The sequence below is a fragment of the Gambusia affinis genome, linkage group LG18, assembly GCF_019740435.1.
Source record: "Gambusia affinis linkage group LG18, SWU_Gaff_1.0, whole genome shotgun sequence".
Taxonomy (NCBI): domain Eukaryota; kingdom Metazoa; phylum Chordata; class Actinopteri; order Cyprinodontiformes; family Poeciliidae; genus Gambusia; species Gambusia affinis.
The window spans coordinates 4,357,481-4,371,804 of NC_057885.1; the positions used below are offsets into that span (position 1 = coordinate 4,357,481).

The 14,324-nt window shown below is 39.7% G+C and overlaps 1 protein-coding gene across 3 annotated transcripts in view; it reads left to right on the forward strand.

The window, feature by feature from the left end:
- The window catches only part of nrxn2b (neurexin 2b), a 746,427-nt gene that overhangs the window by 78,418 nt on the left and 653,685 nt on the right, over positions 1 to 14,324 (forward strand). The gene's annotated exons all lie outside the window — the stretch shown is intronic.

Sequence of the window (14,324 nt, forward strand, 5' to 3'; positions counted from 1 at the left end):
TTAAACACAACCAGCAAAAAAAACCTGTATCGATGTGCCTTGGTTCAGGCACCAGTGATCACCTGGAGATTTCAGAGGAATGCTGAAATTTACATACACCATATTCCCAAATTGATTGAGTCACCTTCTCAAAAATAGTCAAGGTGTTCCAAGCCCTTTTTTGGCCACAGGTGTACAGGGCTCTTTATCACAGTTGAGTCAGTGGATTCTGAGGGGCAGAGGTCACCAATTTTCAAGAGAATCAATGGTTCAGGTCGCCATCAAATTTGCTCAAGGAACAGGGCTCAGAGATCTCAGTGGAATGAGCTGAGCAGCTGCATTAAAGCCTTACATTACCATGTGTAATGCAAAGTGCTGGATGAAGTGGTGTAAATCATGATGTCATTAGAACATGGAGAACTAGAAATGTGTTTGAAGGGACATTTCTTGCCTTTTCCTTTGGACTTCCAAGGGGATGGCACTTGAATTGAATCGCGCGTAAAGTTTGGTGGAGAGGGTGTTGCGGTGCGTGACTTATCTTCAGGAGTTGAACTATAGACCACCTTTGACAACGTCATGCTCCAGACTGTGTGGTGACAGTTTGACAAGGTTTCCCCCAGAAAACATGCTGAGCCTGGTGGTTGGGGCGCTCGGCAGTCATTCATCCAGCTGCTGTTTTTTTTTTTTGGAGTTAAAAAATTTTTGAAGTGGATAGAAAATTTGAAAATTTCATAAATCACTTTGAGTTGCATTCCAAAAAAGGTTTAACCTGTAAAGTATAAAATTCCCAATCACAGCCAAGGTTTAAAAACATCTTCAATTAGTTACTTATTATGTAATAAGTATCCCTGACATAGTGTATTTGTTCTTTTCATAATGATACTGTAATTGCCTTGTAGTTATGGTTAGACTTTTTCTGGACTATTCGGACGATACAAATTTCAGATTTTGTAAGCATTACATCAATATTACATTTATTTCAAAACTATATGTGCCATGAAATATGGAAAGATGCAACACACTAGATCACGTACAGTGCCAGCACTCAACATTGTCGTGTTTTTCTCTTTGTTCCCCTCACTCCTATCATGCTTTTATTGCGAACCAACCCACTGCTCCTGCCTGCCTTTGCTATCGGGATGTCGGCTCATGTCAAACCTGCTTCTGTTTTAAACCCCTGGAATGACGCATCACATTTCCATATCTGTGGTTTCTCCTTATTTTTCACATTCATCCTCTTTTCTTTTTTCCTTTTTTTTGATTCTCTTTATCTTGGAATAAAATTCTTCCCATCTTGCCTCCTACCTTCTTTTCTCAAGGCCATCTGCTCTCCACCTCCCTTCACCTCTCTCCCTGTCTGCTTCTCTTGAGGTGACTCCCTTCCTCCTCTTATCTTCTTACCCTTTACCTGCTGTCAGCACTTCATAGTCCTGCCTCTCCTCCTTCTGCACTTATCGCCCTCCTCTACTGCTTTCATGTGTCTGCGTCCCCCCGCCCCATCCTACTTGTGAATTCTCTAATTCCCCATGTAGCCATGAGGAATTGCTGTTTCCATCTTGATCATTTGTACTCTGGGTGGGGGGTACGGTGGGAAAAGCTCTTCATCCCTCATTATCCCTGTGACTTATAAATGTTGCATTATTACTTTCGGAATAATCAATACGCCCGGTATCTCGCAGCTTCTCCCATGTGATGAAATGACGTGTAATTAGCGCTAAGAACTGCAGATAGCTTCATCGCCGCCAGTTATGTGCTGGTTGTTTTGAAGTGACGCGTTTTTGCACGGCCCACACTTCAGTTTTGACAGCGCTTGAAAAGATTTCCAGCCCAACAAAAATATTTAGTTCTTCTTTCTTTTTCCTCAACCTGAGGTGGAAAAACTAAAACTGGCATAATTTAGATCAAAGCCTTTTTAAACCTTCTTAGGTGAGACGGAGATGCCATATTGTCGCCTTTGTAATCCGGCGACTCAAAGTCTCACTCTGTATTTACTTGACTATTACTTCTTGCAGCTCAAGACTCAGGAGCTAAAGTGAAAAACCCACGCAGCTCTATTCTGTTCCCTCCGTTTTTCTGTCCAACTTTCTTAATTACTTTAATGTCTCGAAGCCTCTCTCCTCGCGTACTTGTCCATGTAATTTACCTAAGATTGCCGTCTGGGTGAAGAAAAGCATACACTGCTGCCTGTCTCTTGGCTAAATTGAGAGTAGAATACCGATGTAGGGCTAGTATGACTGCAGGAAGCATTTGTCCTTTTGAAATGGAGCGAGGAGGGAAGGAAATTGAGGTGGCTGAGAGGATACGAAGGTATGCAAGGCGGGAACAGAAATTTGGGGGAGGTAAGAATGATGATGGTGAAAAAACTGGAAAGGGGTGAACGGTTGGGTTGCTGTGGTGGCGCAGGGGCAAAGCACGACCCACATATGGAGGCCTTAGTCCTCGTGGCAGTGGTCGCAGGTTCGATTCCGGGCATGGCGACATTTGCCGCATGTCTTTCCCCTCTCTCGTTACCCTCTTTCCTGTCGGGGTACTTTCAAATAAAGGCAACTAGAGCCACCAAAACCTTTAAAAAGGTTCCAGATACAAAACTGTTTTGGACTGTTGTGCCTCTGGGGTTCCCTGTGATGGACTGGCCAGCTGTCGGGCTTGTACCCTCCATCTCGCCCAATGACCGCTGGAAATACACACCCCGAAAGGTTTTTCCATGCACTCTGAAACAAATGACCAAGCTTTCAGTATACATGTAGACATGCTTCATTTGCTCAAAAGCACCGTTTCTACCATGCTTTTTATTTAATGTTAGATTTATACATGCAACTTTGTCTATAAATCAACAACTGATTGTCAGATGTATATTAATATTTTGAAGAGCCTGATGTACATATTAATATTTGTAACCATGGTAAAGAGACAAAGGGGGCGGGGTTTGGACCAGAAACTCACTGGTTACAGAACGAACCTCCTACATTCCTGAAACACTACCGCTTATACTTCAGGTAAAACATTATTTTATTGTATGTAAAATCCTCCTGTATGAAAGTACGTTATGAAGCCTAATAAGCCAGAATCTACTGACAGCATGTTTTCTATTTCGAACAAATAATGAATCCTATGGTCTTACTCATGACAATGTGATTGGACTTTTTGGACTACTCCACTGAGTCAGTCTAAAGTGGAGTATTTGTTAAAATCTGCAAATACCTGAGAGCACCATTGTAAAAATAGTACTAGCTTTAACAGCCTTAACACCAAATATTTCTTAATAAGCAATAGTATCCACAGTAGAAACTACCTTAGCATGACAGCAGAAGGTAACATCTAAAGTCTTCCCCTTCCCAGTCTTGTAGAGTACAGCCAATCACCGGTGAAGAAAAATAAATTGCGGTCTAAACAGCCTGCAGCGTGTCAGGTAGCAGTGCACCGAGGTATTTCAGTTTTTGATATGCACTATGGAAAATTTCACAAAAAGTCAGGTTTTCCATGAGAAATATGAATATGTGAATACTCAACCTTTTTGTTTTTGCTGATCTAGACATCAGCTTGGATGAGTCAAACTGACTTTATAAGACGTACAGTACAGACCAAAGGTTTGTGTGTCCAAACTTTTGGTCTGTACTGTACGTCTCTATTTCACAACATGCCACATCTAAACACAGACCCCACATTGTGTCAAAAGCTAATATGTACCTTAATATACCTGTTGTCTTTTTTTGATATGTCCGGTTAGACAGAGATCACTCTGACTGCTGACCTCACTGCCTCAAAAAGATCCTGTTAAGTATTTACCTTCATTAAATTTGGTGAAGACTGATTAAAATAGGGACAAATGTTTAATATAAACATCAATCAATAAGCCAAAGAGTTTTAATTATTACCAAACATTTTAAAGGTTCTCAGAAGGAAGCTGACATATTGCCTTGGTGATTGATGTGCTTTAAACAAAAAAATCTCTGTTCTTCCCCGTTTTAATCATCCTATTAGAATGCAATTTGTAATGGTTAGAGGTTTGTGTTTTACTATTAAGAGTTGTAATTAAAGCAGCGCTGTGACTCTGTAGGCCATTGTTTTTGTAATTGATGTTGGCCTCTGCCTCATTCTTGGGTTGACCTCCAAGTAGAAATGCAGGCAAGCCAGGAGTTCTCAAGTCAATGTAATTAGGATGTAAGTGAATGACTACTTTTATATTATGACAGTAATTAATCAACAGGCAACTAACAATCATGTTTATTTATTTTGAAAGAGACAATGCAGAAGTATTAGCATAGTTAAACTCTGCTAATGCTTCTGCATTTAGCCAACAGGGTCGTTTTAGTCAGTAGTCTCAGGTTGATGATACAATGATTATAAGACAGCTAAAAATAAAGGTGGCAAAATGTGACCTAAACAGACATAGAATGAAAAGTATAAAGCAAAATAAAAGGGAAATAAAAGGCTTATAAATGTTCAGATTTATATTTTAAGATAAGCCTTAAAGTCTAGTAAACCTGATTATAAACTGTTCAAATATTTACAATGTGATGCCTTTCCAAATATTCAAATTTCAATAAAACAAAAAATTGTTTTATTGATTTATTATCTGATCTGTTTGTGATAAAACAATAATATTTGATAAGGGGGGGGAACAATCGAAGAATTAGCACCCATCCTACTAGCAACAACTGCTAACTATGGTCTTAATGACTCCATGATTTTTGTAGATGAAAACTTTGACTTAATATCTCTAAAACATGGAGCAGAGTTGAGCAGAATATGAAGAAAATGAAATTTTATCAAGCTGCTGGACTCTGGAAAACAGGAATACAAGCTACAGCAGCTTAGAGTTGTTTAGGTAACATTGTAGGTGCAGTTGTTCAGTGTTCAATAATACAGATTCTAGAAGTCTGTTCTGCACTCGATTCATATGGGATGTAATAATCGATGATGCTTCCTGGACATTTATTTGCATGTTTAAAAACCACAGTGTTGCTGTCATACGTTTGGACTGTCCTCCTGAAAACATGTCTGACAGAAACACTGCTAGCAAATCGTGCGTGAAGAAAGTTCATGGAGTAAAAGCTCACATTTCATTTTGGAAAGGAAGTTTATCTGTCTCGCAAACATGCTTTCATTATTACTTTTAGAATAAGGTATAAACTTTCCAGTCACCATCCCAGGGAGCCATGCAGTAAACTGACCCTAAACAGTCAGGCGGTCCCCGTCTCACAGTGAGAGTTTGTGACCTGAGGCGAGCCTCTGGCTGCAGAGCTGAGGAGAGGAACGGTTCTGTTTTCGGGGAATCCCACATGCGCTGTTCTGATTGTCTGCTGTAGATGTTTTATATTGTATTCTGGATGTGTGCTAGACTCAGCGGAGCGAAGTGATCTGTCAGCTGTTTTAGTTTGGATCAGGGATTCAAGACAGGGTTGTACATATTCTGGATTAAAGGGGGTATTTTATTTTTTTATATATATATATTTTACAGAGAGCTCACATTTGGAGCTTAAATGTTAAATTAATAAGTTATTGTTTTGTAGAATCATCCTAAATTCATACTTTTCTTTTGTTTCCTGGCTCAAGTGTTTGCTATTGGGAATAACATTTTTCTTCAACTGGAAATCAGTGTAAGAATAACTGATTCATGTTGTTGTGCAGCTGAAAATGAGAAGCTCACCTTTTTTTTTTTTTTCTCTTCAATGTGTGAAACTAACGAGGGAGAAGAACTCTGAAAAAAACATTCTACAGATCTTCCTGAGGTAGACTCAGCTGAATCCAAGATGTTGCCTTCTGCGTCCAACTATGCAGGTATTAGTAAGGCAGTAACTGCACCGAAGCTTCAATAATCTGTATTTTAAAACCTACCACAATACAGCAACCGTAGGGACTTTGAGGGCAGAATAACTTTTTTTATATTTCCTGCTAATGATCTCTGCAAGTTCGGAAAACAGTGTTCAAGCTTTAGACGGATGCTTTGACACACTACTCAGCTTTTGTTAGGGCTGCATAATATGACTGAAAAATGTGTCATGACATGAGCGTTTCATATCAGTCGGTATCGATAACTGCTGATTAGTTTTTTTTCCCTTTAAATATCTGAAATATTGCCAAACTGGTGGCCAACGCTGAAACTGCTGCTGCACAAGTTACTCAACAGGTTGTTGCTAGGTAACCAAAGAGCGAGCGAGTTAGTTGATGCCACTCACGTAACTTACCTGACGTTGAGTAGCTGCTGCTGTGCAGATAAGTTCAGTGAAATTGTAGAATATTCTATCAGTCAGACCTGGATGTTTCCTAGGGAATGATCAGAAGATTTACCTGCCTCTCTCTCTCTCTCTCTCTCTCTCTGCTTGATGCTGATTGGTTGTACACCCACAGCAAAAATCAGGCAGGCTATTTGCATTAGCTTCTGTGGTAGTGCCAAGACTTTCTACTGTGTGGATTGAATTTGAACTGTTAAATTATGTTATTATAGGTGTTTTCTGAGATATTTGTGGGTTTTAGACATGTGCATGTGGCTGTGATGTCTAAGCCCTGGACCAGAGGTCCACTGTACTGCAGAAAATCCTAATAAAGTAACTAAATTAGACCTCACTTTCTTGAGTTTGAGAGGCACAAACTTTGTTCTAAACAAGAATACGACATCAGTTTTTTAGCAGATTCTTTGTACATTGATCAAAAGAAAGAGGAGAGAAAAAGGCATTGAGAGAATGGATCCTTTGATAATATTTTAGCCATTTCTTCTACGTAGACAGACTCAAATGTACCTTGAATTCCTGATGGACCAGTTCTTCAAAAAAAAACAAAAAACACAGATAGTTGAGATTAAACAACTTCTCAGATAGAATGAGTCATGCTGTGTTTGCATCGCAGCATTTTCATCTTAGATGTTGACATGACATGTTTGTATTACATGTTTTTATATTATGGAGCAGAAAGTTTTTATGCGCCAAACTGCCATGCAGTTGGGTTTGATTTCTCTGAATCCATTAAAATGTTAGCTCTGCTGTTTCTGAAGACTAAATAAGGAATTCAAGTTCAACTGTTTACCAGGCGTTGACAACTCCGCTTTACATTTAGCCATCTTCAGTATTTACTCCTATGTTTTGGCTACATTTCTTCACCGACTGATCTCCATTCTGCTAGACTGTTTGCCATGCTTCTTATTTAATGTGTGTTAATACAGTTGCAGCAACGTTCCAGCTCAAGCGTGTCAAAGGGAGGTATTGATCCCAACATGCAGGGGAGTATTTGGCCTGAGAATACCTGAAGGAACTGAAACGCCATCAGTATGGGTTTCCACACAAACAAGGTGACATTCATTATTACATTATAGATCTCCTGCGAACCGAGCTAGCTCCCTGACATTTATTTCCTAATTCAGCGCTCCAAACAGACAGGCCCACCTATGGAGTTAATACAGCTCAAGCAACATCAAATTACGCGGAAATGAGCGTCTGATTGCCGATGTGCCTGCTGCTTTAATGCTGTCACTCAAGTTGCAGATTGTTGTTGCTCGTGGCTCATCAGCATTTAGCGAGGCTTCTCAACAGGAAGGCTAAAAGTTATCCTGTGTTTTTTTTTTTTTTTTTATATATTTTAAACAGCCCTTGTTGTGTGTGTTTTCCCAACTTACGGAGGAAATGCAAAGTCTCAGATCTGCTCAGCTTGTGAGTGAAAGACGCAATGAAGATGGGAGCATTCCTAAATGTAGCACTGAGAATATAATGGCTTTTGCACTTTTGAATGCTGTTTACTGTGTGCCTGTTTAAAAATTGACAAAGAGTGTGCCGCAAAAGGGTGATTGCCTATAATTAAAAGAACGGCAAAAATCGACCAGTTTCTTGGACAGGGTGATGAGATAAAGGGTGAACTTTCTAACTTCCCATTCCTTAGAAATGGCTGCCATTTTTTTCTTGTTCCCTTCATGCTAAATTGAAGCCATGGCTGACCGTGGCTGACACAACAGCATCTGGTTTGACAAGATGAAAACGACAAGCGTCAACACTACTAACCCTATTTTAGAATCAGCATAGTTTGGATGGGCAGAAATGTTTTGGCTACAAAACATGAAATTACATGAAGTAACATTATTCCACAGTGTTTTTCTTTAAACTGTGAAGCAACTTTTATTTTATTTGACTTTATGCAGGTATTTATAGAACGTAGAACCTTGTTTGCATTCCTTCCAAATGTAACATAACCACTTACAGATGGTTATATCTGTATACATAGAAGACGCACTACTGCTCCACAATGGTTACATTGTTTTGTTGGGTTTTTTTTGTTTAGCTTTTTCTTTATTTGTAGCTTATAATTAAGCAGAAGGGATTCACTACTCAGCTTTGTGCATATGTATAAAACACTTTTCTTATGTTTCCTCCCTGTTAGTTATTTCAGTTAAGAGATGAAAAGTTATGTTCACCATTAGACTCTGATATAACAAATGAGTTTTTATAGTTTCTACTGCTAGAGATGGACACTGAACCACTTTTAACAAAGTTCTGTATGGCACTGTGATAGCATACACATTGGGAAAGAATGTACTAAAGGACTTAGTACATTATATACTTTAGTACTTAAGGCCAGAAGCCTAAAGTACTTTCTAGAGACTTTACTATGATCAAACTATGAGTCTTGGAAAAGTCGCTGGATTCCAGCTAAGCATCCATGATGGATATGACAATGATAAGCTAACAACTTGGTGCACTGTTACCTGGGTTACGGTCTAAACCAGGGGTATCAAACAAATTTTTATTTAGAGCGATATTATGATCATGACTGTCATCTCAAAGGGCCGATTGTTCCCAAATGTATTGATGGAACCCATTAACAAAATGATAAAATATCAATAAATAGCTGTCTCTGTATTTAATAAGTACTGCTTAAAATTTATATGATAAACATCTTTTCATATTGATGTGATCTGGCTGTACACAGACTTCATTTGATTGATGAAAATAATAAAGTGCACAACTGTTATCTTGAAGGTTTTATTTATGTGTCCCTAAAGAGACACATAAATAGATGGCCGTTTATTTTTGGCTATCTATTTATGGCCATAAACAAATCGCTATAATGGTGATTTGGCCTCCGGACCTTGAGTTTGACACACGTGTTCTAAGCGGTGACGGATGGCACTGTGTTGTTGTAAAAGCGACTTGTGAGGTGAGTGAAAGCTGCATTACTGCCACCAAGTGGCCTGAAGTGTAGCCAGAAATCACTGCCTGTGTTCTCTGGATCAAGTGACATCATCACATCCATGTCCAAAAAATGACATTGTTGTAGTTTATAAATCATCGCTCATTACCACGTGACATTACTACAACAAAAACACTTGAAGTCTTAAGAAGAGACTTAGTAAAATTTGTCAGTCAGGATGGACCTGCTTGACAGAGTGTATGTTTGAAATTTGGAAAGCCTACAGAGAGCCTGGATCTGCCTTTGATGCACCTTGGTGATGAGGAAAGTTGTTTTTTTTAACCTTTTTCTGTCTTGCATTCCTTAATAACTGGACGACAGTAACAGCTCAAACCAAACATAAATCTTAGATTTCCACTTGGACGGAATCAATAAGACGGTGAGACGTAGCGACGCAGAGCGGCGTTTCTCTTCCCTTCGAAAGGATTATTATTTGTTCCCTCATCCTGCTCCGAAGCTGTCATCGCAACACAGCCCAACATTTATTCACAGTCATCTTTGTCAGCTAAAGGTCTTAATCACACATTTTCATAAACTCACAAATACACTGACACACATCCCTCTGGCGTCACCGCTCACAAGCCAAGCAAGGAAGGTAAATATTGACTCACAGTCCTCTCATTAAAGAGCTCGCTGACTACCGAAGCCTGGGAAGGACACATAGTACCTTGGTTGCAAACAGAAGACTTGCTGTGTGTTAACATTTGCTGGTGTTAATAGTTAATAGCGAACCCCTTTTGTCTCCTCTTGATCCGGTGTGAGCCTTTTGCCAAGGGATCGCATGGATTATTGAATCAATTTCTTTTTTTCTTTTTTTTTGGTCATTCTGGATTGTAGGAATTACATGAGCGCACTTTTTATCCTCCAAAGATAGTTCATATAAAAAGAAGGGTTAATCTTGTTATGCTAGAAAGTTATGCCAAGTCCATACAATGAGCAAAGCCTCTAGCCCCATTCTCCCTGCCAACTGTTGTCTGTACTCCACTGAGGCATGATTTGTTCTGAATTATCTTCCCAGCTTAGGGTTACAATGACGACGACGCTTTTCCCTGATGCTTGTGTTCTTCTTTTTTTTTTTCCTTTTGGCTTCGGTTTCATTTTGGTCCATAACAGCTTCCAATACCAGTTATATGGCACTGCAGAAAGGAGACATCACAGTGAAAACCGCGATCACGAATGAGCCTAATGAGACGGAAGGTAAAGGAACGGGAGCATTGTTCGGACGCGCACACGTCTGATCAAGCCTAAAAATGCTATTACCTTATTGTCACTTGAGCCGTTCTCCCTGGTTTAGCTCCAGAAGAAGCAGTGACCTTTTCAGCGCCGTCCCACATCAGGTCTATTAACGTGCTGACAGTTCACCTCTCCCTTTTTCCTTGTGAGAGGATAATACCAGCTGCCCTTTTTTTTTATAGTGATGAAAAAGCAAGACTGGCCTCGGTGTGATTTCATTTTCTCTGCTGCTGGAGCTTCTTTTGGCAGCAGTGCTAACAGTCACTTTACCTGAAAGCAATCACAAGGAATGACAGTTCCTTTAGTGTGTGATTAAATATCAATAAATCTCTAAATCTCTATTTTTTTTTTGTTTTACTGAGCATTGAATAGTGATGTGGATACCAGCTTGCATGGATAGGATTGGATTATCTTTAGCACTGGATGATCCAGAGTACAGATTCCATCAAATGTGTAGTTGTAGGAATTGATTAAAGCTGATACTGTAATCCATATAATACTTGAAAATGGAATATTCCATCAGCCGGTGCTGCATGTCTCTCATATATACTGTTTGAAGAAGGATGTTCTACTTTTGCTGTTTCATGGCACAGGAGTTAGTTAAAGCTGATGGTGATCGAAATGTTGTTGATATTCTGCTAAGCGTAGAAAAAAATGCAAGTTTGAAGTTGCAGCGTTTCCAAAGAAGAAGGAATGCGATCACAATCAGACCTGAATACACACATAATCAGTCACCAAAAAGTATCCTCATACCACTTCCTGTCGTCTTCTTCGTCTTTTCTGCCAGTAGTAACATCCAGTTGTTGATCACGACTTGTGTGACGCAAAAAGACCCACCTCCTCCCATTGCTGGAACCTTCTATCAGAAATTAGACAAAATTGGTGTGCTTTTGTTAAGGGAATTTATTTTTAAAATGTCAAATTTTAAGGTCAGTGAAAACACAGCTGGTGTCATCTTTGCTTATCAGGTTTCTACAAAGCAGTGTTGGGATTTAGGATACAACAAACCGACTTCTGAAAGTGGGAGAAAGCTTATTAAAAAAGAAAACGTTCATTACTGCAAAACGTTGTTCTCACTGCAAAGAAATAGTGGTTTTGGACGTCACAGCATTTCCTAAGACTTGTAAAAGTGTCATGTATTAGGAGTTAGTGCTACCTAAACGGGAGCACTAAAGATTAGTTTCTGAAGTTTGAGTTACTCGTAGTTTGAGTTATGAAAATACACATGTAGAGCTCTCCAAAATAAATATTTGTATTGCCTGAAATACAACAGAAAGTCAGCCATGTTGTTTCAAAGCTAGCAGAAGAGATGCCTCGTGGTCTTTTGACAAGGACAAAAGAGAAATCCTAAAACCGCTAATATCAGTTTTGTTTCCATGTTGTTAAGAAGGAATGTCTTATTTACCATTCTGACGTTACCAAACCAGCACACCACGCAAGTTAAAGCAGATTCAATAAAAGAAAAAAATAGTTAAAATAGCCTCTAGTTGGCCTGTTTTAGAACAAAATCAGTTGAAATCTTATACTAGCTTTGTGAGCCAGGATGTTAGCATAGACGAACAGTAGCACTGCTGAGAGAGTGAGGCTCAGGATTATTACTGGATCTTTCTCTTCCTGAGTTTAAGGCTGAAACTCAACACAAAAATCCTGAAATAACTTCTTGGATGATTTTGTAATGCAATTGGAAAAGGGAAGATTTATTCTGTTTTTTTATATATATATATATAAATTGTTGATAAATGAAGAAATGAAACTAGAAATCAATTCGAAAAGTGAAGAGGCAACATTCTGACAAACATGAGTTTACTCTGCTTTTTATTCTCATGCACTGAGACTAATAGCTATCACCTGAAATCCAGGTAATGAATAATAAACCTGCTGTTGTCCCTTTATCCTTCCTCAACATTGGTTGTTGATTTTAAGCTGTGACAGTAATGGATTTTTTTATAGAAAATAAATAAATACATAAATGCATGCTAATATCATTCATAGTTACGGAGGGATGAACATATAATCACAACGGCGAGGATTCCACATGAGCTGATGAAGTAGAAATACATCCGTTTTCTCCAGCTGCACTCAGCTGAGTAACCACGGCGATAATGCCTGGGTTAGTTATGATGTTGGTATTCAGCGCTGTGTGTCACGCTGCGCAGGTGGCCAGCAGCAGGGGCGGAAGCTAGCCAGCTAATATGTGGAATATTACTGAGGTGGAGATGGTGGTAGTGTGGGAGATTATGCTGCTTTAGGAGACCTGGAAAGATCTACAGATCTAACCAATGTGAGATATTGGAGGGAGGCATTTCCACACATTCTGGCCAGAGGAGGGAGTCTGGGATGTGCCATACAGAAAAATCAAAGAATCAAAGGACTCATTAGCAGAAGACTTACACCAACTACACCTGGCCTTACACTTTGACTGAGAAGAAATACTTCAGTGTGAGTCTATAATTTTATAAATAAGATGCAAGGAATAGCAGTTTCCTTACTGGGGAGACCAGGTGCCTTTTCTTTATCCAGCTACTGGATAAAGAAAAAAAATAAATAAAACAATGTCAGAAGGGTTCGTAGAGTGTGAAATTCTCAAATTGCAACGTTATACTCAGGTTTTAAAAGATGTATCGCATGCTTGACTCTGTCTGACCTGCACACAAGTGAAACTTTTTTGAATCTGAAAATAGCTACAAGGAGCAGGGAAGTAAAAGGAGACCCCCTTCTGTTTCAGCCGCTTTAAATCCTCTCTTTGTTCTCGGGATTTTTGGCAGTTCAGTCAACTTTCACTGCCGTGATTCTTCAGTGGCGCACCGCTAGTTCACAGATCTGCTCCACATTCGATGCTCAAAGAGTTTAAAGGGGTGAGCATAAGTGCAAGTGCATGCTGTAAGGCCTGCCCTCGGTCCAGGCTCTCACATCACGGGCGACTCTCCTCCATATGCAAGTCCATTTTGCTCAGCCGGAAAGCCAGCCGCCGCATTATTTGATCACAATGTTTTGGTTTTCCTGACCTGTTGTCTTTGGACGAAGGGCCGGATGTCCATGAATGTGCCAGCTTGTACATCACGTTTTAAATACAATACTGCTTTCTTCATTTGCTCTGTTAAACCCAGGGAATACTGGAAGAGTCTCAAGTTGTTGTCTTGTCATCAGGAAGCTATAATGAAGAAACTGCAAGTAGCCTATCAGGATGCATTTAGAATCCTCCTCAGGCTTCCAAGATGGACGTCTGAATGTCACATGTTATCCTGAGCAACGTTCCGAATATTTAATGCTTTGCCGAGGATCAGCATATATGAACTAATGCTTTGCCTGGATGTCTCACACAGCTTAATAGTGCAAGATCCGTCCACTGCAACATATTGCGAAAGGATGTATCGCAAGCTTTTTTGTCAATGTTGGAAAAACTATCTACTTCCTGACTGATGCGTTTGTCTTTTTGACTTGATGATTTGTCTGACTTACATATATATACCAACTCAATGCTAAATCTGTCTCGTTTGCATGACGACTACCAATTCATCATTCCCGTGCCTACAGATCTAGAAGGAATGTGTTTAATTGTTCATGATGCAAGAAAGAGTTTGGAGGGAAAAACAGAAGCTTGAGCTTGGTAAAAACCAGCTCCTTGTTCCACACCTCGCTTCATCCAGGGTCTGGACCGACGGCTTTTGAGAAACGATTGCGTCCTGGAGGCGTGGCCTCTGTTAAAGTTTGAAATGATTGGCTCTGATTTTACCCAATTGCTGACGTTTGGTCGCGAAGTACGTAATGTGCCAGTTCGTCCGTAAATGAAGCTACGAAGTTGAACGGAAATTGCGTGCACTGTAAATAACACCGTAGGAAGTAGCACCACGACATCTTTGCCAGCAATAAAATATCTTGTACATGCCTCTAACGCCGACATAATCGTTCATAACTCCTCGTTCTGTTCGCTGATTGGC